A 25,888-nucleotide genomic window follows, 5' to 3' on the forward strand; every position below is an offset into this window, starting at 1 on the left:
GAAACTGCTTCATTTTCTACAAACGTGCAGTCCCTTCACTGGGACAGGACTGCTTGTGCATGATGGATGGACAGGAGTGCCTGTACACAATCAATAACGTCACAGCTGTAACTGGCTCTAACTGAGCAGGCTAAACCAAATCAAACCCTGCTTGAGTACAGCAGACCAAAACCACAACAGTTTGGCCTGTATGTCCTAAATGCATCAAACTTCAGCAGATAAACGGTATAACATGATGTAAAAGAAAGGTGTACTTCACAGAAATAAAAAACAAAACACAGACAGCTTTACTTCAAGAAAACCTGGCAATCTCCAGCAGGGTGGGGAATATGGCTAGTTTTATATTGATGTGCATTTCTTACTCTTTTGTCAGAAAATCCTTTCGTTGCCTGACCATTTCAGTCTGTTACCCTGAAGACGCAGAGATGGATGAATAACCTAAGACCCATCTCCTGGGCTCCATTCTTCCCCAGGGAATCAGTTCCTGATTTTCTACTCCAGCCACTACACTCACAGCTGCTTTGCAGGAGGTTTTTCCTCAGGAGGTTTTTTTTCCTCCAAGGGTACCCGAGGCCTGGAGGAGAACATGTTCAGACACACAGGCAGGGCACAGGACATCTACAAATCCCAGCAGTCTAGAGCTGTCAAGTGAGAACATTTATGTAACAACAACAGCAGCAACAACAACAAAGATGAATAAAAAGGTCAAGGGTGCCTAATCAGCCTGTTGGGAAGCTGCGCTGAGGAGAAGGGGCTGCCAGGGCAGCGCAGGGAGACCTGTCTGCGTGGAGCTGAGGTACGCCTGCAACAGGCAGAGTCTGGAGCAAGACACCTGCAACAAACCCAAAGAGGAGACGAGTCCCAGGCAAACCGGGCGAGGGCCAAACCTGGGCTGGGGAGCAGAAGACCCTGCACAGGCAGCACAGCACGAAACCCTCCTGCTTTCGGACATGGCTGCCATGCCCCGACTGACTCCCGCTGCCGAGGGATGCGGAGAGGGGTTTTGTCTCAGCTGCAGGCAGCTGCCATGTGAACACAAGTTCCAGCCAGAGCCTTGCCACAAGCTCCTCAAAGGACCGGTGTTTCCAGAGAGATGTGCCCTTTGTGTCCATACCTTCCACCTGCCCAAGGAACACTGACATTCATTGCTCTAGGAACACACAGCGGCAAAACCATGCTCATTTCAGTTAGTTCCTTCTCCTAGCCAACACAAATAGGAGACAGGATTAAAAACTAATTGAAAGAGTAGACAAAATAGTTATTAAAATAAAGCAAACCAAGATTTATCAGTGAAAGTAATTAATTTCACACCTACCAGGAAACAAGGCGGAAAAGGTGAATTCTACCACAGTATTTTCAACAAGCATTAGAAAGATAGCGCAGTTCCATGTGCAAAGGAGCACACCCACAGCAGCATTTACTGGCTTATTTTACCAAACTGCAGCTATACTGAGGTCCTATGGCTAAAGCTCTCTCTCTATTCAGTACACCAGCTTTAAGCAGAAAAAAAAAGGGGAGGATGATGATGAGTTTTGGCAGCCTAAAAAGTTTAGCCACCCTAATGGGAAGGCAGATTATTTCCTAAATGCAGTAAAAATTGATGCAGCAACAAAGCCAACACTTAGTTGTGAATGATTCTGTTTGCTGAGAAACTTGTGTCATGCAGGAAGAAACCTTGCTCCTCCCTTTACCAACACATCATCTTCCTGTTCTCGACTGGAATATACAATCTGGCTGCGCAACACTACAGCCCACCTGTCTTCATCCTGCACTAGGACCATGCTCTATCGTTGCTGTTAAAGGAGGCTTGAAGCTATCATTCCTGTGGGAACACATTCTAGATTACATTTCTGAGAATGGGAAGAGTCCGGAAGAGGAATCAAACCCAAGGCAATAAATTCAGTTTGATTGCTGTCATCATGCCAATTCCGGGAGACAGTCAATTGGTGCCAGCTGCTAAGATACCATTTGAGTCGCTTCAAGACAGAAATCGAATTTGCATCAAATACATTCTGTAGTGTGAGATCAGTCTAAGCCTTCAGGTTCCTTCATGCTTTTCTTTGCCTGTTTAAATTTAAACTTCCTCTTTGAGACATTCCCAGCAAAAGAGAGCTAACTGCCTCATCCCACACTTCAAACCACAGAATTTCCCCCATATTCTATTATTTTTCCCACAAGACTGTGCTACAGAACAGCTGAGATCTCTCAGGACTTCCAGCAGGGTGGCACAGGACAGTATGCCAGCTCCCCCAAATTAAACATGAATACCAGCAAGTCTCAGATCACCACTACCTCTCCTTCTGCAGAAGTTGGTAGAGACAAACAAACAAAAAATCATGCTAGGCCTCAAGAACCACCAGAAGCCCCCACAGATTCAGCATATCCTTTCTGACAAGAACTAAGAGCAGATACCTAAATAAAAATATATAGAAAATAAGCATATAATGAGACCTCAAAAACAGTCCCCTTCCCTTCAGCTATTTGCAGCTCAGGACTTTGACGTTTCCACATCAGTGTTTCTACACTGCCGTTTCAAAGACCAGCCAAAGCTAACGAATCTGGAACAGCATGCTACCCCCACTGCAGGTGACATTTCTGAAGGCCACAGCCTGTTCCCCAGCCTCCCAGCGCAGGACGGCCCCCGTGGCACGACGTGCCAGGCGTGAGGGCAGAGGGGCACCCATCCCCTCCCAGCACCACCAGTGCCTCTTCTGCAGCAACTGTGCGAGAGTCACCACGTCACTGGGGGAAGACAGAGCTGGAGCGAACAAGGGAGGATGGAACGGCAAAGCTCTGCCTCTCCCACCCCACAAAAGCTAGAGAAACAAGACAGCGGTGAAACCCTCATCACCTGCCTTCAACTACTGACAAAGAAGGAGGGTGAAGCACCAACAGGACACAATAAATAAATACAAGGCTTCTTTCAAGAAATGCCAGCAGACGTACTTTCTGACAAAGCCTTTCCTCTAGCAAAACCACTAATACTATTACCTTGTAACAGCCTTTTCCCACACACTCCCAACCTTCCAGAAACAAACAATTCCACGCATAAAAGTGTAATACTACTCCTAGAAGTACATACACACACAGATCTTACAACCAGCCACAAAGCTCACACAGCTGGTAATAAGCTGTGCTTCCACACACTGGTATCTGCAAACCCCTTGGTATTACTGTACCACAAAACCAAACCAAACAAAATAAAATGAACAAACTACAAGAACTTAGAACAGTTTCTGCTTTTTTGTTCAAGCAATGCAGAAAAAATAGACTATCAACACCGCAGACTACAAGTCAGGCCGGTTTAGGTAATTAATTATATTTGAATCTCCAATAAGCACCCTGAAGAGCGGGCCAGCGAAATTTATTCTCTTTTCCAATATTTCATTACCTTGTATTTACTTTGCAAAGATAATCTAACTGAAGGCAGATATGAACATGTATACAACAGTGGCAAAAGGAAAGAAGGCATTAAAAATACCTAAAAGAGAACGCAGTTTCTATGCTCGGTGTCAAAGCTGCCATTTCTTTTCATATGCGTATTTCTCAGCTTATCAGCAAACAACTTGTCCAATATTTTTCTTTGGATTATCCAGCAGGTTAATGTGGTAAGGGAAGGAGAAGTCCTGTCCTCTTGCTTTCAGCCAGAATGCACACCCTGATTATTACCATTAGTAGTAGTAGTACTACTACTACACATTATAAAGCAAAAGCAAAGCAAGCCGCTGTGCGCATTAAGAGGAAGCAGAGAGCCTGGGCTCTCACAGACACCAGCAACTTTCCAGGAACTTCAAGAGTCAAAGGAGGTCAAATTACTGAATCAGCGCAGGCTCACAGCTATAGGTGAGAGTCATCTCAGGTACAATTAATGATGTCAACAAACAGGGGTTAAGTGTGCTCAAGCCTGACACGCCATTCCTTGCCTACAAAGGCACAAATAAAGCCAGATTGGGTGTTTTCTTTCTCTCTCAGACAGAAAGAACTCCCACCACTCAGCTCAGGTTCTAGCTGACAGCAGACCCCACAGTTTGGCCAAGGCCAGCACTGCAAAGCAACATGAACTCTGAATGCAGGTGCATGCACCAGAACGTAAAAGGCGAAGGAGCAAGCACCCCAGCCATCCGCTGCAGGCACAGCCCTTGGCTTCAAATTTGAGATCAACTCAGAATCTGGGCAAGGGATCTCCTTCTGAGCTTGCTACAGCACTCAGAGCAGGATTTTGATGAGACACCCCTCCAGAGCATCTGCTGTCCACGCCTCCCCCGACCCATCCCTCCCCACGAGCCACAGGCCCCCAAAGCCCCTGCTCTTCAGGCTGTTCTGAAGGCTCTTCCCAGTCTTGTTCAGCAAAAAGCAACAGGCCAAGGAGAGCCTAACAGATTCAGCCTGACGCCTTGGTGTCCACACAGTCACTGCGTTAGCAGGGAGGAGGATACATGTCTACAGAACAACTAACAGAGGCCAAAGCACCATTCAGGCCCCAGTCAAAGCCTTCAATAAGCTCTCACATGAGGCACATGCCATCGCCATCCCTTACATATAAGCCCTGCTTCTGGTCCACATCTCCTCTCAGGATGTACCGGTTCCTCTTCCTGGAAAGATAAATGTCTCAATCTCCCTGGTCATCCTTCCCATGTTGCCAGTGGAATATACAAGGCCTGTGCCAATTCTGCTTTATTCTGCATCTACTTTTCGCATCAACTAGTTACTTCAAGTTACTAAAAACAAATGAAGAGTTTCCAAGAGCCTCTGACCTGAATTTAATTCCCCTTCTTTCTTGCTTCTTCCCATCAGCATTTTTCATGCCACTGTGATGGAGACAAGTCATAGATGGAACATCACTTCCATGTTTGGTGGCAAATGGGTGGGAAGGAAACGTTCCACCACTGAAGTTATCATCCCAACTGTGTGCTGGGTTAACACCTACGGCCACAGACACCAGTACCTACAGTCTGCTACAATCATCAAGAATTCTACCAACTGACAATGGTCAGAACTACCCACCAATTCACCAACTCCACCTGCTCCATTGGCTACTGCAAAGAGTGCCATTTCTTGCTTCTATATAACATCTCCCTTGCTTAAGAGTGGGATGAAACACAGGGGAAGCTGGTGCTGCAGTGGGAGGTACTGGGCACCATTCCTGCAGCAGCACACTGTAGCTCCACCTTTCTCCTGACCTGAAGCAACAAAGATCACCCATCACCAACATTGTGGCAGATGTAAGTGCAGCAAAAGGCAGGAGTTCTTTTATCTTGTTTTATCTGCTGTGGCCAGGCAGCGTTAACTGCACCCAGCCACAGTCCTGACACAGGAAGAAAAGTGGTGTAACTACACTCCCCGCTAAGCATGGTGCAACCGACATGCTGGCCAGTCCGGCAGGGCACTTGCTAAAAGGGCCCCACCGGGACTGTGATGAGTGTAAAGCTGTACTTTTGCTTTCCTGGGGTATACCGGCATAATGTAATCTCAAAAGCTTACGAGAGCCTACATCCCAGAGAAAGGTGGAACTGTGGGATACAAACACAACTAGCAAAAGGAACGAAGTTTTCAAACTATAAGATGCTGAGCTCCACGGCTCTGAATGGTCAGACTACTTCCCCTTTCTGCACCAAAACAGAGCAGAATGAGCACAACCCTCTGTTGCAGTCAGATCAGACCTCATATCCTGTAAGACCTTCAGCTCAGTCCTCGTTTAGCCTATTTCTCAAAACGCAGCCCCCCACAGCACCTGCACCCCAGCCCTACACCAGAGCCCCCATTCTTCCTTCCCCCTGCCTGACATGCAGCACCCCCCACCTCTTTTCCCCCGCAGGACTGCGGTTCCCCACATTCCCCTCCATTCTGCCTCCTTCAGCTCACGCTTTCCCCTGCGCCCCCACATCCTGCAACACGTGTTCCCCCAAGCCCCCACCCTGCCCCACCACTTACCCCCAGCTTCCTGCAACGCACTGGGGAGACGTACCCCTTCCCTCCCCAGCCAGGGCTGCCCTCCCACCCCCGCTTTCCCATCTGCAAGGGCACCATATTTTTTTTTTTAAACTGCATTTTACAAGTAAATCACGTGCTCAGCTGCTAGTTTGTGTGCAGAGCCAAAAAACACTCCAGCGGGTGGGGGCGGGGAGCCGATGTATTTTTTGTTTCATGTGACCAGCAACTTCAGGGAGACCAAAAGCAGCGTCTTCCCCCCAGAGCCTTCCTACACCGCCAGCCCCTTTCCCCAGACGCTCTCATGGCAGAGATGCAGACAGAATGCACGACGGGAGAGTCTGGCATCTCTTGTGACCACAGCCAGCCTTGAAGGCAGAGAAGCGGTGAGACACCAGCCTCACACCCCAGCTGATCGTCTGAAGGCTTACGTGCAAGGAGCTGACCTTTCCTACAAAACAGCAATGGGTTGTAGAAAACTGGTAGGGTGAAAAATTAAAACCCACAGTATTAAAGGTAGGGCAGAGAGAAGGAGCATGCTCTGCAGCTCTACAGGTGTTGGGGTGGTTCCTCCTACCCCGATGGAAGGATGAGAGCCCCAAGAAACGCTGCAGTGCAGACAGCATCCGATGTCCTGATGTGGCAACTCGAGAGTCCACCTGCATCTGTGAGCACGAGGTCTGGGGCTGTGTTACGGAGAGCGGGCGAGGGGCTCCCGCGCACAGAAAGGCTGGAGCTGGGGGTTTGGGGATTACAGGCAGGAAGCTGCAGTTACAATGCCAACCTACACACACACCCCTAACTATACTTTTTGCTGACAAAGGTGGTGGTGGTGGTAGTGTGTTTGTGTGTGTTTCACATCTAAGAGGCTGGCTATAGAATGTGGGTTTAAATAAAGAGCATCCCAACATGCTTTCGCTGAAATTAAGAAGGAACAGGTGATTTTTGAAATAAACATACAGTGTAAGTTTTAGAGGGGCTCCACACACTTTCTGCAATGAGATGGGCAAGACAATATGCATGGTGGTATCTCTTAGCTCACAGAGAGCTGTGCATTTATGTTTTTCTTAGGTACCCTTTGCACAACACTCTTAATTGTCGCTATACCTGCAGACCACAAGCAAAGATTTTGGAAATATAGGAAATCTGGCAAATTTCTAGAATATAGACATTTAAAGGGGGAAGGGGGGAGAGGATGATGTTAGAAAATAAAACAAAAAGTCCCCACAGAACAACTACTTCCACAGCAACTTTTTACAGCATCACAGGGTGGGAGGGCACCTCTGGAGATCACATCGCCCAGGCCCTGCTGAAGCAGCTCTCCTCCAGCAGGCTGCACAGTCACGTCCAGGCGGGTTTGGATGTCTCCAGAGAAGGAGACCCTGCAGCCTCTCCGGGCAGCCTGGGCCAGCGCTCCGTCACCCCCAGAGTCGGGAAGTTCTTCCTCATGTTCAGGTGGAACTTCCCGTGTTGCAGTCTGTACCCACTGCCCCTTGTCCTGTCCCTGGGCACCACTGGGAAGGGTCTGGCCCCGTCCTCCTGACACTCGCCCTTAAGGTATTTGTAGGCATCAACAGGATCCCCCTTCAGTCTTCTCCAGGCTAAAAGGCCCAGCGCCCTCAGCCTTTCCTCCTCAGGGAGATGCTCCGGTCCCTCATCATCTTCACAGCATCTGCTGGACCCTTTCCAGTAGCTCCCTGTCTCTCTTGAACTGGGGAGCCCAGTATGGACCCAGCACTCCAGGGGCGGCCTCAGCAGGGCAGAGCAGAGGGGGAGGATCACCTCCCTCCACCTGCTGGCCATGTTCTTCCTCATGCCCCCCAGGGTCCCACTGGCCTCCTTGGCCACAGGGCCACTGCTGGCTCACGGGCAACTTGCTGCCCCCCAGAACCCCCAGGCCCCTCCCCGCAGAGCTGCCCCCCAGCAGGTCACCCTGCACCGCTGATCACAACCCTTGGAGCTCTGCCCTTCAGCCGGTTCTCAATTCACCTTGCTGTCTGTTCATCTAACCCACGCTCCCTGAGCGTTCCTGCGAGGATGTTATGGGAGACCGTGTCAGAAGCCTTGCTGAGGTCAAGGTAGACAATGCCCACCACTCTACTCTCATCTACCCAGCCAGCCATTCCATCAGAGAAGGCCATCAGGTTGGTCAAGCATGATTCCCCCTTGGTGAATCCATGTTGACTGTTCCTGATAACCTTCTTTTCCTCCACGTGCTTAGAGATGACCTCCAGGGTGAGCTGTTCCATCACCTTTCCAAGGATGGAGGTGAGGCTGGCCGGCCTGTGGTTTCCTGGGTCCTTCATGTCCTTTTTAAACACTGGAGTGACATTGGCTTTCCTGCAGTCCTCAGGCACCTCTCCTGTTCTTCACGACCTCTCAAAGATGATGGAGAATCTCTAGATGCATAACAAATCCCTGAAGCACAAGAGTTTCCTCCCCATCTTTAAAGAGATGGAGGAGAAAAGCAGAAGTACTGAAACCAGAGACCATGCCAGTGACAAATCTGTGAACAAACTCAGATCTTTGGAATCGCGACTCTCACAACCACGCTGTTCATCCTTCTGCAGAAAGAGAAATGAAGGCAGAAACAATGTAGTTCAAATCTAATGGATTTTGAGTAGTCTCCCAAAGCAAAAACTGTTAGGAGCGGCATTAGTACCACTGCGATGCTTCATCATATGTCACTCTGGGAAGCACGAAATCCTACCTCAGTGCTATATACTAGGACTTAATGAGGTTTTATTATAAGGTCCAGTGTTCAGAAGTGGAAAAAAACCCCCACACATTAAAAAATTTTAAAAACCAAGGTTTTGCCTGTTTGGGTAGAACCGACACACAATAAAGCCTGTGCTGCACTTGACAAGAGCACAGTCTGAGAACTGCTTGCTTCATGTCAAAGTTCCAGATCTGGCCTATCTGGCAAGCACAACAGCTTGAAAGTAGGTGCCCTGCCCCATCGCCACGCCTGCTTTCAGATTTCCAGGGAAAGAGGCACTTGACTTGTGTCTTTTCCAAAAAAGCAGCTGTTATGCTACAGTTTTGATTTATTCTCTGGCTAAGTTTATTTCTTGTTTTGATTAATGTTTAATGCTGCTGGCTAGATCAGTTTAAATCTTGTTTGCCTGGGGGCATTCAATGCTGCTACATTACCGTAATACTAATTTTAAGGCCATCTACAGCTTTTTCCCCCCTGCCATGTCTTTTGCTATTTTTTGGATCTAAATTATGTGGCGCATTTTGGCAATGAACTCCACAGCACCATATCAAGATGACAGACCTATCTCAAGAGATGGCCAGATTTGCTGATTAACAGACAACGTACCCAGAACACCAATCCTCACTGATTAAGTCCACCCCATATACTGATCAACAAACAGAGTGAGGACAAGAGGTTGAAACAGTAGCTCTCGTGTTATCTCAAAGCATGCAGACCTGTAATTGCTGCCTATGCCAAGCAAAAAATGAGAGGGGCAAGGGAGGTGTGTCAGAAGGAGAAAGAAAACTGCAGCGAAACAGTTACTGAAGCACTAACACTGGCATCTACAAAGCAACTTTCTCTGTTAAGATTGGCTTTTAATGGAGTCACAGTTAAGAAGTCAAGTCAACGTATCTTAAGACTAAACCCTCCTTTTTCTACAGAACACATAAATAAGGAATAGCAACAGAGAAAGCTTCTCCATGCTACCCACCAGACAGCCTCAGCTCTGGCCTAAAAGGAGCACTTCCACCCTACCAATGTTACTTTGACCCACAAAAGTTGAATTTCAAACCAAAAAAAGGCAGCAGAGCATTGCATCCCATGGCCAGCACCCGAGGAGCCTCCACAGTCCCATACAAGCTCCATGGAGCACAAAGGCTGGGGATCCAGAGTGCAGCACTCCCTGTTCAAAGAGGTTCCCCAACAGTCACTATTCCCAGCAGAGAGCATGGTAAAAGAAAATCTCCTTATGCCTCCTTCTTTGCCATCTCTGCCCGGACAGGTGGTCCAGCCAGATGAGACCTGGGACCCTGCTCATCCTATCACCAAAACTGCTATCTCCATTTCAAGGTGAATGCTAGCAAAAGTGACCCCTGCCCCCTCCTCGGCCTCTCTCCTCCTCTTCAGTTCTTCTGGTAAGCAGTGTATTAAATACTGCAGTCCTTCAGCAGGCAGGCAGAGGACAACTACAAATGTCTGAATATGGTATACCATAAAGATACTGCTGCAGCCCCAGCATAGAAATATAGCACTCATACAGCTCTCCGGAAAGCTGAAGAACATGGGGATACAGAAGCACAGCACTTTACCTAAAAAAAAAAATAAAAAAAATTCATCTGTGCTGTAGGACTAGTCTCTGCAGCAAAAAGAGGTTCCCAGGTCCCGTGACCCAGCAGGGGAGGGAGGCAGAGGCAGGGCAGGCGGCACTGTTTAGGGCTTAGGAACAGCGAGTCTCCCAAGCTGCTTATATCCACCACAGTCAGGATCTGAAGTGACAGCAGCCAGCGGGCAGGAAGGCCTAGAAAGCGTGTCCTCCAGGCCCTAGTAAATGCAAGCACAGTATGTGCTTCTGAAAGAAAAATACTAACGGTACTTGTAGCCAGGAGTACAGACAGGAGACAAAGATGACTAAAGAAGTGTCTAGAGGGATGCCAAAGCCACAAGTCTGGAGCATAAGAGGGGCAGAGAACATACCAAAAAGAGTAGCACAAAGAAAATGGGATCACATTGAGAAGAGAAAGCCCAGCTCAGAGGTGGGACTCTTTGGCCTCAGTGAAAAGGAGCAAAGGACAGCAAAGTGGCTGCGCAGGGCAGGCTGCCCTCCTCCACATGCCATAAACCCTCAGCAGCAGCCTGGAGCATTACTGATCATGACACAGTTCCACAGAAAGTAAGCCTGGCAACCTCTGACAAGCTTACCAACTGTTGTGATCACAAAGTAATCAGGTTTCTATTTTACAATTATTTAAAGAATTTCCTGTACTTCACTCTCTCTCCACATTTGTTCTTCCACCACACCATGAAACACGTTTCTCTGTTCAGCTGGAGCAAAGCCACCAGACCCTCCAGTCACCACAGCCACGGTGGCGCCCAGACAGGGCATTCAGCCTAACACCACCAGCCACCATCCAAAAGAGTGACTGTGCTGCTGGCTGATCAGCTTAGGAAGTTTCTACCTCCGGCCCATCTGCTTGTTGTCACCTCCTCAGCCGAGTCCAGTGCCAGATCAGCTGTTTGGGTGGCAGCCCTATAAGCAGGGAAGGAGAAGCAGAAAAGGGAATTTTAAGTCTTCTCTGAAATCAGTTGAGCTTCCAAGGCAGTTGATAAAATTAACAACCTTAACAGAAATTGCCCACTGCAAACAGCAACCAAATAAAGCTGCTAGTTCCCAAATGGCTGATGACCAAGCCACAGCTGCGAGGGGGGGGGAGGAGAGGGGGAAAGTGCGCATGAATCCTTGAGTGAGTCACTTGTTCCCTGCATCCCTGCTGGCCTAGATAAATGCTGCTGCCAGTTGATGATGGGTGCCGCAAACCAACTCTTTAAGCCCACAGCATCCCTGCTGCTCATCTTCTGGTGGGCACAGAGCCCACACTGAACAACGCAATCTCTGCACAAGTGTGCAAGTAGAGGTAGTCACAATGGCTGTTAGGTCTCCAAGGTTCCTGTACAGCTCTGATAAGACTTCTAGGTCTCCTCTTGTCCTTGCTTCTACTTTCAGAAGTCCGCCCTCAAGGACTGGGATCTCAGGCAGGTAAGGATGCAAAATACAAAGCTTCCCCTTCTAGACACGGAAAAAATTGGAAAAAAAATGTGAAAGCAACTAGCTAATAGAATTAAAATAGCGATGAAGGCACTGTGTAGGAATTTGCTCCTCATCCCTGTACTGACATGTTTGTTTACAGCACTGACTGCTCACCTGTACCATCCCAGCAACACGTGCTGATGGATCCCATCAGGAACACCTTACCTCAATGCTGAAGTTTAGGAAGAAGGCAGCAGTATGCCTCCTAACTACCCAAAGCACAAAATGCATCAGAATTAATAGCAAATCATTATCAAGTCTAAATCACATGTGTAACATCTCCCCTGCAGATACACCAAGGACAGGGAACTGGTTTAAAACAGATACTCCAGCTAGTTAGATCTCTACAACTCCAAGCCTCAAGTGCTGTAATACTGAGGCACCACAGTGGCAAATCCTGCAGTAAAGTCATTCAGTGTTTTAAGAATGGAGGGTCCTGTCATGCCTGATGCAATCCCTGTGGGAGTGCTGTTAAAGTTTTAACTGTTCTCACCCACCCATTGAGTATGTGACAGATTTCTTTACCCCAGTTCCGTAAGTGTACAAACACATTGAAGCAATGGGGAGAGAAAAGGAAAAAAAACTTGAAAAAAGCAAGAGTCTCAGTTTTCTGCATCTGCAGTGCTGGTGTACACACTGGATGCTGAGGACCTCCACAACAGAAGCTGGCTAACTGACATTCACACCGAGAAGAAAGGGTCAGGCCGCAATCTCTGTTTCAGGCTAATGATGTTAAATTTTGCAATTTGTAAATCCCATCTTCTCTGTCACACAGTTCTGAAAACTTTCCCCGATTCTTGGTTGTGAAATGGCAAAACACACAGGATCCCCGGTAAAATACGGTTGTTTCCACAGTTCTCATTGCCTGAGGCAGCACTGGCTTCTCCAAACCATCTGTGTAAGTAGCTCAGAGAATGCAAAGAACTAAAAGAACAGCTTCTCCTCTGCCCAAGTAATCTATTCCTCTGACCTGAAGACGTATCTTTCAGTGGTTTTCCTACTCCCTACAACAAAAAACCCCATAATTTAAGACGCACCTGCAAAGCTTCTTCATCTGTAGCTTTAAAGACACGAGACGGAAGAATTACAGCGTTGTCATCCATGGTTAAAAGCAAGGAATATGCACAGGAGAGAGAGCAGCATGAGGCAGAAAGTAAGATGCTGCCTGGGACACCTGCCTCAACCAAGAGTATGGTAACAGCAAATCCTACCAAGTGTACATACACGCCATAGTTTCTTAAAGGGTCATTGATATAACCTAGTATCAAGGAAAGGTCAGCAGTTTAAACTACTTGTGCAGTCTTTCTACAGCCTCCTAGACAGGCAGGGTTACTCGAATGCTTTGATGCCAGGTTTTCCTAAGGGAACTGCAGCCAAAACAAGCACATCTGAAGGCATTTACTGCAATACTAATAAGTGAAGAGGGGAGAGATGATCATTTCTGCAGCCTTCGACCAACACAGCTCACACCGAGAAACCACGCAAGGGAATGACTGAAGCAGGGCGGTCAGGACATGAAGTGCTGCCTACCCTACCCTAAGATAAGCAAAGCAAACCGCCTGTGCTAGCCACCAGAGCACTCTGTCCCCCCGCCAGCTGGGTACTCCAGCCCACCGACTCTCCTGAAGCACCAGATGCTGCCACTCCTTCCAAGCGCCGTCTGGCTAGCAATGCCCCCGGGCCCAAAAAGCTGGCCAGCCCAAGACATGTTGTATTCACGAGGCCTCTAAAGTCTCCTGAAAACGTAAAGACGTCCCACCATAAAAAGGCCTGTCTGGCAAACATATCCTAAAACTTTAGCAAACCCTTCCTGTAGAAGAAAGCAGTCCAGGGACTAAACAAACTATGGAGAGCCAGAGGAAAGCAGCTTCCCAAACTACTGTGCTCCAAAATATCAAATAGAAACACAGCAATGGAGAAATCAATCAGTGGACTTGAAGATCTGGGCAGACTTCTTTATCTTCTTCTATTGGTCGCCTTGGTCGATCCAATCATACCCTAGTGTAACCTCTGCTTAACTGCCCTGAGCACCTGGCTCTTGAGCACCGAACACAAGTCACGTGCTCCTGTGTTTATACATCTATGCTAGAGGAAAATTTACATCAACTGGCTCAGGTCCTGCTTGTGCAATCAATCACCCTTTGTCATATCTGAGTGGCAATTCTTTAGCCAAAGCCTGGGACCTGGGGCAAAAGATTCCTCCCTTAGCTGTCAGGGATCCCAACAACTCAGGAGACAAAAGGTCTCTGGAAGTCACTAGGATAGTTGAGCCTGTGTGAAAGAGTGGGAGTCCCTGTTCTTCAGGGAAAGAAACATTTTTTAGGAGGAACAGCCTGATACTGTTCCGTTGCTAGCAATTATGCTAGGTTTTAAACAGCAAATGTGTTTCCTTTTAGTGACCAGAGTTTGATTTAATGTCCAATTCCAGCACAGATTTCTTGCTTTTGAAGTTCAAGTTCCATCCCTTACACTCCCACCATCTCACCATACTTGTGGACTTCTTCCTTACTCCACATTTTAACTGAAGAGATCTGTGTTTTTAAAGAAAACATTTTTTCATTTTGAAACATAAACAACCAACTGAAAAGTTGGGAAGGTACCCGAAAGACAGCTGAGGGTCACTGCTTATGACTTGTGGAAGTCAGGCAGACACATGGCATTCGGCTGTCTCCGCTTCTGCGGGCACCCAGGGGACCTGCGAGTGCAGTGTAGGCAAAAGCCAGCAGCACCCTGCCACAGGAGCAGCAACTGAGGACAGCTCGAAGCTGGATATAAAAGAGGGGGTGGGGAAAGGCTGCAGTGAAGACCTAGTGACATATCAGGACAGGCAAGGAGAGCAACCAAAGAGAACAGGTCGTGATCTGGCAGGATGGGAGCTGCAGAAGGAGAGAGAGAGAGAAAAACCAAGGCACCCTCCTGCCAAAAGACTAAAAAAAAAAAATATTAAAAATTAAAGAAAAAGACAGTTTCTTGAAAATTCTCTTTTGTAACATTGCAGTGACATGTAAACTACTGCTCTAGCAGCCACAAAAACGCCAGATGAATGCAACAGAGGCTGGTTTGCACAGGGAGGGAGGGAGGAAGATGTACTTGATGGCATCCTCCAAAGAACCACATGGTCTCCTCCAGCACTGCTCTCCTTTGCTCCCTCCAGGAGGTGCACAAGGCAGAGCTGGAAGGACAGTCTTTGATGGCAGTAAGACACCCTTTCCTGTCCTTGCTGCCTTCCTAATAGCAGTGTGTTTGAGGTGCAAAACAAACTGACCAAACTTGTAAGCGGTTTCTAGATTTCTTTTCCGAAAGGTCAATGTGACAAGCTCAAACAGGCTTTTATGGAATCTGCTTGCCAAATCCAAGACAGCACTTGAGAACATTCTCGTCAAGTCCCTTATGGATCTCTCTCTGATGATGAATAACCTTTGGGACCACAGAAACAATTCACAGAGCAGGGTTCAGAGAACTTCTGTGTTACAATTCTTTTATTTGATCCACAATTTCTACCTAAAACTAAGATTTCTGTTGAATTACAAGTCCTACTTTTTAACAACACACTTACCAAACATATGAGTAGTATCTCTGTACACATCTTGGTGAATATTGTTTCTCCTTCTTCTGCGTAGCTTGCCAGCATACTGTGTGTATCTGCAAGGGCCAGACAGTGTGGCACTAGAACAATAAGCCTTCTTCAAGAGCTTTTAGTGAGCCCACAAGCTTTCTAACCTGCAGGCTGGTAGCTGCCTGTTGGTAGAGTGCCAAGACAAAAATGGGATGTCCCTTCACAAGGACCAGAGGCACAATCAGGAACAAGCATCTGAGCACTGTCCAAACATCCAGGACTAACAGCACACTGTCAAAGGTTTTTATCAAAAAAGTTAAAGCAAGGTTTGATTCTCCTGCGTTGTGGACATGACACAGGTTCCAGTATGAGAAGCAAAGATCAGCATATGGAACAGAAGATGACCTTAAGAGCATGCCGTGACCCTAACAAAAATGAATACACAAATTACCATCTGGAATTAAGTTTCACATAAGGAAAAGGGGCAATAAGCTGCCTTTTGTAAAAGCCCTGCAGCCCCTGCTACACCACTGATAAGAGTGAAATAAAACAAGAGATCCCATCAGCAGCCTTGCTCTGAGCAACCGCTTTTATTTTAGCGAGGCAGGAGGGGAAGGGGGAGCGCCTTCATTAGTCACTGATAGGATAAGTTGTATTTACAAAGAGTGCATTAGTCATCCAGTGGTTTTGTTCCAGGGGGAGCAGAGGAGGGCTGTCTTGGCTTCCACAGGAGACAAGGCCTCCATGCCCGAAAGCATGGCCACTGCACACTTCATCCCAGAAAGCGCTCCTGATGTGCGAGGTCCCCGCATCCCTCCACCCAGGCACTGCCTTCTGCTCTCTGACGGATACTGACAGGAAGACTCAGGTGGAAAACAGATCCTTCCGATTAGTATTGCCCTACACTGCCTCTCGGGGCTCGGTTTATTTAACACACATCAAAACAGCACCGCCAGCTCTGGTGGGAGGAAGACACAAAATACTGAGGCTGCAGCTTCTCTCGTAGCTGTCACTGCTCACATGAAAGCTCATCCACAAAGGAAAATAAGAGTGCAAGGCAAGCAATTCAGATGTATTGCAAAGACAGACGCTCCTCTTTTCCTTCCTAAAGTCACAGCAGGCTGCAGAAAGCCTAAAATTCGCAGAGACCCTACCCTAGCCAGGGCAGTTTGAAGTGTCTGGACTACAATGTACTTCTGCACAGCTTCTGTGCACGCCCCAGCTCTCCGAGCACTCTCATCCCCAGCGGGCAGACAGGAATGGTCCCTTCCCGCACGCCTCCTCCCAGTGTGCTGGCTATGGCCATCGCAAAAGGCTGCGGCCAGCAGGACCTGCCGCTCGGTGCGGAGGGCGCACCAAGGAAAGGCAGGGGCTGCGTTTCTGCCGGCACCTGCAGAGAGGTTCAAGTGCTTGGGAGCTGGAGAGTCGGGAAGGCTGGGGAATGCAAGACTTGTCACAGAACAAATACGCTGTCCCTTCAAATGCTGAGCTGTTATCAACTCTTCAAGAGCTTCCGAGCTGTGGGGAATCTGCCTCCAGTTCATCTGAGAAATTCTGGGAAGTTCTCGAACCACTGAGAAGAGGGCTGCCAGCTTAGTGCATGTTTTACTGCTACTGTCCTACAAATCTATTCATTTCTGTTATAAAAATAAACCAAAATCAAACCTATAACCACACTCACGTCTGCCCTGCTAACAGTGGTTTTGCTGCCTCCTCCCCCTGCCCAGCCACTCATTCATCTTCACACAAAATAGCAAAGGGATTACGCAGATGTTGCTTTGCTATCCTGACCTTCTTAACCTATGCCCACGTGCCACCACCGATGTGCATTCACCATCCCATCATCTGTACGTCAGAGGCTAACTCCCTTCTGACTGCAGCCTCATTCAGAAGCTGGGTGGTAATTCTCATCTGCTACACAGAGACAGGAACGACCACCCTCCCTGCATGAGTGGGAAGCAAGGTCCAGAGCACAACATGGTAGTTGTAAACCATGACTGAAAAGGAGAAGGACAACACAGGCAGCACACCCAGAGCTGTATCTGACTGAGGGGCAGCAGGAACACTGGAAAACTGAATGCTCAGAGAGGAGATCCACAACGGGGACAGTGTAGCGCAGCTGTGGATGTGTGCCTGGGGGAGAGGGAACCGCACCATGAGGGACACAATTTCACTTGTGCACCCAGCAGAAGCAGCAGTTCAAATGGAGCTGAGGCTACTGCAAAGGAGAAACAGAAGGTGGCTGAAGGTTTGCATATAAGCTGTTCTCTGCCTCTGGGTGCAAGTCTCTGTCCAATCCAGAGAGGCTGCACAAGTCCTCCAGAACAGGTCAGCAAGGATTTGCACAGTCATGGCTCGACCACACAATGGACACAGGGAAGTTGCACCCTAACCAGCAAGGATCAACTACCTTCACTGTCCAACACCCAGCTTCAGAGAGCCCGAGATGCTCAGAGCAGCCTAGAATAAATCCATGGTGATGTCCAGAGCAAGGGAACAAACACCCTTATGATTCAGAACAACCGCTTGAGAGATCTACAGCTGGGGAGGTTCCAGGTGAACAGGACGAAAGACTCTGAAACTTGCTCAAGCAAACTGGAGGAAGCATACAGCAGACACAGGACCAGGTGGCATGGGAAGGTCTCCGGCCAGGATGAGAGGGTAACTTATGTGTGGCCATCGCTGCAATGATCACAGCCAGCACTGCTGGTGAGCCTTATGAGAGGCTCATAAGACCAGCAAAATGCAGCTGTTAAAACCTGTCCACCATCACCCAGAACATACGGGGAAGCAGCAGGTCTCTGTTAACAGGTCAATGTTAACACTGATTCCAAAGATCAGCCCAAAGGTGGTCTCCAGCTCAGCCCTGCCATCCTCACAGTTGTTCCCTACCTTCTGCAGCACTCCAGGCATCTGCCCTGGGGAGCTGCAGGGCTGACACATCCACAGGGCAGAGCAGAGTCACTTTCCCAAGAACAGTTTTCTCTGAAGCTTCAGAAAAAGAAAATAATCAAGGCCTCTTCAAACCAAAATCCCAAAGACAAACCAAAATTCAGCTGCTAGGACTTACAAACCAACGTAGCTAACAGCTCCCAGAATTTTCCAGGGTGTGCAGCCATAGTTAGGAGCGCACCTGCCACAGCTGCATTTCCATTCCTTTGGCAGGAAAGGTGTGTGGAGAGGCAAAGCACAGCATGCTGCAGCACACATGGGGGGTTACTAGGCTTTTTGGCCACTTTCCTAGTTTTTAGATCCCTTTTTCACATTCCAGTATTACGAAAGTCACTGTATTTCCCCATGCACAGCAAAGCACTAACTTTCTTGACCTCCAGGGCATTAAAAACACCAGCATCCCTAACACACCACAGTTAGCACAGACATAAGCTATCAAAATCCCAGGATTTCCACTGCCCTCTGTTTGCTGCTCTGCCCTGAGCAGACAGATGCATGCCTCTCACCAGCATCTTTCACCCACCTGCCTCCTCACCTCGACCCAGAGAGGGGACAGAAAACACACTTCGCTAGGATCTGAAGATGACGAATCCAGCACTGTAGAAAAGCTGCTGCCTGCAAAGACTCAAGTGGTCACACAGGTTTTTCTCCATAGGGTCAGGGGTTGGAAAAGTTCCAGGAGGCTGGGCTTTAGTGAACGAGACCCGGTGCAAGGGGATACCATAAGCAGCTGTTCGCTGGGAAGCCAAGACCTTTGCTTTAATAGTGTAGCAGCAGAGCGAGAGCTGGAGTAAAATCGAAGCGATAAGCAAACTGCATAACAATTTCCTCCCGAGCTGGCACTCACAAGCAGGAGACAGACACCCAGCTTCTGATATTGTTCCTGCTGGGCACCTTCTGTCCTTGCAAAAGAGCCTCAAAGCTTTATGGAGATGTCTTCTCTGCAATCAAAGGTTTAATCGCAGCATGAATAGACATACCCACGTTAGCGCTATATTCGCTAGCAGGAGTAGTAATAGCGGGATTCATGGACTTTAATGCAAATTATATGGGCCTGCTGGGGACCTACATATGTGCCTAAGTCGCTAGCCCCCACTGAAATCCACATCACTGTGACTTCAGTGCTATTATCTCTACAGTACTGAGAATAAAGTCAGTGAAGTATGTCCTTAACGCTGCAATCACACCTTCTGCTACACTGCCAGCAGAGAGACCTAGCTCTCCCTCCATCAGCTTCAGCTACTCAGTACTCGTATACAGACCAGGAGAAGCGGGATAAAAGGAACTGACAGAAAACGGGGAAAAGTACAGACACAAGGTGAGAGATTTCTAATTATGCCTTGTTTGTCCAGTCCTGCATGCTTTTCCACTCAAACACGGAACACATCCAGAGACAAGTTCTACAGTAGTAATAGTAGTCGTGGTAATAACAACAGTAATTAGTAGAAAGATGTATCAAAAGGGAAAAACACATGAAGAGCAGCTCCAGGAACTCACAGCACATGTGGGTGAAGTGATTACACTTCGTATCTCGCAACTGCACTGCCCACATCCAATTCCATCTTCAGTGCAATGAGCAAGCTGCGTCAGGTCCCCGTCTCCAGTTCCGTGGGTGCACAGATTTACAAATACACACACCGTAGCTCCCATTACAGTGGTCTCCGAGCACAAGCTACCGGCAGCCACAGGTGCCCTGCTCTCCACTAGCTCTGCACTTCAAAACTAGCACTACAGGGGAGGAAACAAACAGGAGCCACCTCTGCATAGGTTTTAGAGCCTCCAAGGGAATATCCAAGTAAATTCCATCACACACAGGACTAACTTATTCCCACGGGGCTGGTCCCCCACCTCAGCTTGATGGCAGTACTACCTCCGCATTCAAAAACATGGTCACCCATTTCAGCTGCCCTTTTTGCATCGTATCACCCAGCAGATGGGACAAAACTGGTAGTTACTTTCTTCAACTTACATCCCAACTCTCCACTTGAGCATGCTATCCCTAGGTCGGGTTAATGTTCTCCCAGATCTGACAGTCAGAAGCACTTTCAAATTGTACCAGAGAAGAGATTGCCAAGAAAAACAGGCGGCCTCAAACACCCAGGACTTCATCCTTTCCCCTCCAAATGGTACCTATCAGAAAGAAAAGTGGTTTCCAAAAATCTGTCTCTGATGTTTTTTAAAGATCGGGCCACCCTCAAAGAACACATAAGGGAATAAAAGTGAAGGCACGGAACTGGAAGAGGCTTTGGACCAAGAAGATCAGAAGAATGACAGTAGCTGAGCCATAATCAATGGGACTGAACTCCAACGAGTTAAGGATGTGCTTGCTGTACCACCAGCACACTGCCAGGAGCTCTGGAGTCTGAGCCTTACTCCAATTACGAGCTATGGCTGGCTACCTGAGTCCACTGGACCAAGGAAACTGAGAAGCAGATCAGGCATAATCACAGAGCGCTACCAGCTTTGGATGTGTGTTTTGGTAATTCTGAAAGAACAAGGTCCACAAGGGCTCAGGCGTACTGCTGCTGGAAGAAAAGCAAGCCCCCATTGGTTGATTTTCTGTCATTTCTCTTCCACAAGCAAACCCCTCAAAATACATTATTTAAAAAAGTTATCTACCCTGTTAACAAAAGTAACAAACAGTGGAACACACTCCTTTCTTCCCTTAAAATTCTCATGATGTAAATCTGTGAAGAAGACACCCTGAAGTTGGAGACACACATGCTAACAGAAAAAGCACAGAACACAACAAGCTGGAACCCTGGGATGGGCCAACTAGTTCATTTTGCAGGATCAGAGCTGCCTGGGAAAGAGGGCTCAAGAAGGAAGGGGCAGAAGAAACCACCTGATTCGGTCTGCACCACCACCAGCCCACTACTGGGAAAGCACCACTGGCCAGTACTCCCACACCCACTACCTCAGCACGTCAGGAAAGCAAGTTAAGAAGGAAGCCTAAGAAACGCGCAAGATTATAGAGACCTACAGTGTCACTGAGAGGGACCAGCGACCTTACCCAGGAATTGAACAGGAGCCTTTAAAAACTCACCCACGGGGGCTGATTTTCTCAATCGCTACAGAGAGCTTATATAGAATAACCCTGTTAGTTTGTTCCAGGAATCTTCCAGAGGGAAGGGAGGGAAAGGCAGTGTGGTGATAAGAGCTGAAGAAAGACTGGATATTCCCTGAGAAGTGCTTGACGGCATACATACCAGGGTAGAAAGTTAACAGCCTGCCCAGCTTACTTTTGTCACAGACAACGCACGCTGGTCCGCCTGCATGTGTAAACCCACATGTATGGAGGGCATTCCTCCCAGCTCTGGTGCTTGATAGCAAAAAGGTTTGAATGACATCCCACCAGGGTACGGAGGGGACATCATTCTGTCTGACGGTCCAGGAAAAGCTATATCTTACGATGCACAAAGGCACAGAGGCAGCAGATGAGGGGGAAGGCCTAGGGAGATTAACATGTTTATCTCCTCGCTTAAGGCTCTTACCGGCCAATGGTTTCAGCCTGATGGCAGCAACAGGACTAAAAATAAGAACTCAGGCATTACCAGTGACTCACCGTGTGGGCAATGACACTGTGAGGGATCACAGCGAAACCTGCTCCCACTCCTGGAGCCTGGCTCTCAGCTTGTAGGAAATGACTTCCCAAAGAGCCAAGGGAGACCCTGCGTAGAGATCTCTTCATTAAAGTGATCCTGAGACTGTGCAACATTCTCTTCAACTGTGCAGTGGCTTTATATAGATAAATCAGACCAATCTCAGACCCAAATTTTGGGTTCTGTACCTGCATCTCAGAGTGAAACCGAGGCTTGAAGTGACAGATAATGCCATCTGATCACGTCCACACTTTCAGAACATTAAAATTCCCCACAAGAGGCGATGCCAACCACTGCTGGTCTTTGTTTCGGTCCAGATCACATCTACCAGTAAACACATTTCACAGGCATAGCAATTCCTGCGTGTTGCATGAGAAGAGTTCGCTCAGCGAGGACAAGCACACACCAACAAAGCTAGCACCACAGCAAGACACCATTTAGCCTGTAGAACCTCCCACTTCCTCCAAAAATCCCATAGACCCTTCAGATGGTATTTTAGTACTTCAGCTGTATAGAGGTGCAGTGGCATCTCCAATTCCTCAGCTAAGCTACTGGAACGGAGGATACCAGTGGTACAGCTGTATGAGCTAAAGGTCCCACTATAGCACTGACTCCCCTCGTGTTCCCTGAAAGGCCACAGCTAAGGTAAAGCCAAATTTTTTAGAGTATCTCCAGGAGGGGGGAAAAAAAAAAGGTGGGGGGAAGGGGGGGAAAGGGGGGGAAAGGGGGGGAAAGGGGGGGAAAGGGGGGGGAAAGGGGGGGAAAGGGGGGGAAAGGGGGGGAAAGGGGGGGAAAGGGGGGAGAAAGGGGGGGAAAGGGGGGGAAAGGGGGGGAAAGGGGGGGAAAGGGGGGGAAAGGGGGGGAAAGGGGGGGAAAGGGGGGGAAAGGGGGGGAAAGGGGGGGAAAGGGGGGGAAAGGGGGGGGAAAGGGGGGGAAAGGGGGGGAAAGGGGGGGAAAGGGGGGGAAAGGGGGGGAAAGGGGGGGAAAGGGGGGGAAAGGGGGGGAAAGGGGGGGAAAGGGGGGGAAAGGGGGGGAAAGGGGGGGAAAGGGGGGGAAAGGGGGGGAAAGGGGGGGAAAGGGGGGGAAAGGGGGGGAAAGGGGGGGAAAGGGGGGGAAAGGGGGGGAAAGGGGGGGAAAGGGGGGGAAAGGGGGGGAAAGGGGGGGAAAGGGGGGGAAGATCACTCTTCTGGCACTGTTTGCAGTGCAGATTTGTCCAACAGCAGGTACAGGAGGTCCCTTTGCTGTAACGCTGGCAGTCGCTGCAGTCCCATCCTTTCCCTGCCTGTTTCCTAGTGACCCTGCATCCTCTTTGCTTCTGATGCTGGCACAAGCATTCGTGCAGCAGCGCACTGAACTGGATAGCTGAACTGATCCATCATTAACCTGGTTCACCATGTAACTATATAAAGAATTTGTGCTGGTGCAAGGAGGGAACAAACCGTCAGAAGAAAGGCTGCCTCTTGCAGCAGCAGCAGCACACGGCTCACGCTGGCTGCGAATGTTCGTGAAGCTATGGGGTACAATTCCACTGTCCTTTGCTATGATACTCCAAAAATTAGTGCCCACAAGTGGTTTATGTCAGACCACATGATATTCTAGCATTCCGACTGACTTAGCCTACTCCTAATTTCTGATCCATTGTAAGAGAAAACCATTCTTCAGAGCTCCCTCAATATTCTCCCTTCATAACTCCTGGCACTCATGTAAGAGGTCATCATTTTTGAAAGTACAGAATTAAGATCAATCTTTACTATCCTCTCATCACATACTGAAGAAAAATCCTCAGTTTTGCAGATCAAAAAAGTAGAGTGAGAATAAAGGAATTTACTTGAAAAACACCAGGAGTCAGCAGCACAGCCAGGATTTGTGGATCCCTAGAACCTGCACTTACAAGAGAAACCAAAAGCCCAGTCATGTAATTCCAGGATATCACATGAGATCCGGGATACAGCAAGGCAAACATGACATTGCTATTGAGACAGCACCACTTTAGAGATGGGTTGTTCAGCAGCTAGTGAAACACACTGATTTCCCAAGGAGCAATTATGCAGTTGGCTCCTTACCGTCAGAACCAAGGACCACACCACCGAGAACAGAGAGCACTCGAAACCTGTCAGATTGTCTACTGCTCTCCAACAGGGACATCAAAACTGGAGTGTACCGACTCCCAAATGTACACTTAGCTCCCATCCATTCAATATACTGGAGAACCCAAGGAGCAGCACCTCCTCCTGCGTCTGCGAGCGTACAGAGCAATTATCTCCCTAGCTCCGGCTGGTCAGGAACTGGCAGGCCAGAGCACCGAAGAATTTACATGCTCTGAAGTTAAAACGAGTCTGTGAAAGCTCCCAGTTTGTCCTACAAGGACAGAATGGACACCACACATTGAGAATTATTCAAGTATTAGAACGATAGGACTCTTCACTCAGTGACTAAAAGAAATGGAAGCTTTAAAGGGAAAATAACTTAGCCACCATTTCTAGAAAAGCACATCACTGATTGCTTACAGGAGAAACTTTTTATTACAGCCTACACAGAACTCCACACTCTAAGAGAAAAATCACAAAGTGGCATCAGAGGAACAACAAAAAATTGAAGACATGTTTGGGGGAAGCAGCTGCACATTGCCATGGCAGGTATGGGAGGAAGGAGCTTCAGAAGGAAGAGCCCGGCAGCGCCAGCCTGCGCTGCTGCGGGCCAAGATAAACCCGCCTTGGCCTCTCAGATCTGCAGCACAGGGAAGACAAGATAAGCATTCAGTCCAGAGAGGGAAAACACCCAGATTACCAGGAAAAGAGGGGATTTTGAGGAGTTTGTTTTGTTTATCAAGCAAGCAGGTTTCCCACGTAGAAGGACCTGGGACAGCTCGCTCTTGGAAGCCCAAGGAGGAAGAGAGCAGCGTAACTCAGAAAACCAAACGTCTGCAGCTCCAAGGTGCTTTTCCAGTATTCTCTGTCTCCTGCCAAGTTTAAACATATTTTGCCCTGTCCAAGGCAGCTATTCTGACAAAAGGCTGTCCTCCTCATGGACTTTTGGTTGCCTTCATGATAGCAAGAGGCATCCTTGAGTCTTAACTGCTGGCCAAAATCAGTTTGTAGCTCTATGGTGATTAGATGCTCCCAGTAACATAATTTGGACAAGAGAAATAATGGGTCATATTTGGGAAGAAATACAATACAGACCACAGGTATTTGTTTTGCATTTTCCTGTGTTCACCAGTGCAAGTCAAACCTGTCTGCTTCCTTTTGTTCCTCACACTTTTACAAGAGCTGTAACCGCCACCAAAAGGCAGCTTTATTATTTCTTCCGATTTCACACTGAAGCATCATATTGCCAACATGTTGACTGTCTTCACCATGTCTGAGTTAGTCAATAGGATCAATCAGGTTCAGTTCCAATGTGAGATGCAGCCTTGTTCTGTGATTCCCCAGCCCATGACTGTAATACAGTGGTCCCGTTAGTTAGCTTGGGATGTACTTTGAGATCCTTCAGCATATGCAATCTTTTTACCAAGATAAAATATTTGCTCCTGGTTTAGTTCATAAGATTCTGCTTAGTAAAGCTCCAAGGGCATCAGGAGACCATCTCTAATTGTACGCCTCTGAAGAGACTGGAGCAACCCAGAACGTGACAGCTTATTAGCAAATATTTCACGTGTATGTTATAGGAAAGTTCCTGCCACTCAGGACCTAAATTGTTAAAGTCTCCATTTATCACACAGAAAATATGAGTTAACATATAGACAGGTCATGACTATGCATCAAGAAAAGCAATTAAAATAAAACACAGATCCAGATTGTTTGTACTGGCTGCAAAAAGAACACCCAGCGTTTCCTACAACACCTTACAGCACTGGATTTTCAGGTGCTTTAAACAGCATTTAATTTAGCCTAATAGCACCAACAATAAAAGGAGAACACATAATTTTGCAGAAACAAAATCTGAGATTTAAAATAGTCTTCATTTTGAAAGACTGAGGCTCAACATGACTCTCTGCTTTTCCATAGATGCTGCCTGCCCAACAACCACGTTTCCTTTGATGAGACTTCAGCTAGAGAAGAGGG

General features: G+C 48.0%; 1 protein-coding gene across 13 annotated transcripts in view; it reads right to left on the reverse strand.

The window, feature by feature from the left end:
* The window catches only part of CAMK2G (calcium/calmodulin dependent protein kinase II gamma), a 121,699-nt gene that overhangs the window by 70,577 nt on the left and 25,234 nt on the right, over positions 1-25,888 (reverse strand). Inside the window, exon 1 of one of the 13 annotated variants that reach the window (XM_055719625.1) lies at positions 21,269-21,287. The exons of the other annotated variants lie outside the window; for them this stretch is intronic. The gene's annotated coding sequence lies outside the window, so the exon portion shown is untranslated. Of the gene's footprint in view, positions 1-21,268; positions 21,288-25,888 lie in introns of those variants that run through there. 13 annotated transcript variants of the gene reach the window in all.

This window comes from Falco cherrug, chromosome 9 (assembly GCF_023634085.1).
Source record: "Falco cherrug isolate bFalChe1 chromosome 9, bFalChe1.pri, whole genome shotgun sequence".
NCBI classification, from domain to species: Eukaryota; Metazoa; Chordata; class Aves; order Falconiformes; family Falconidae; genus Falco; species Falco cherrug.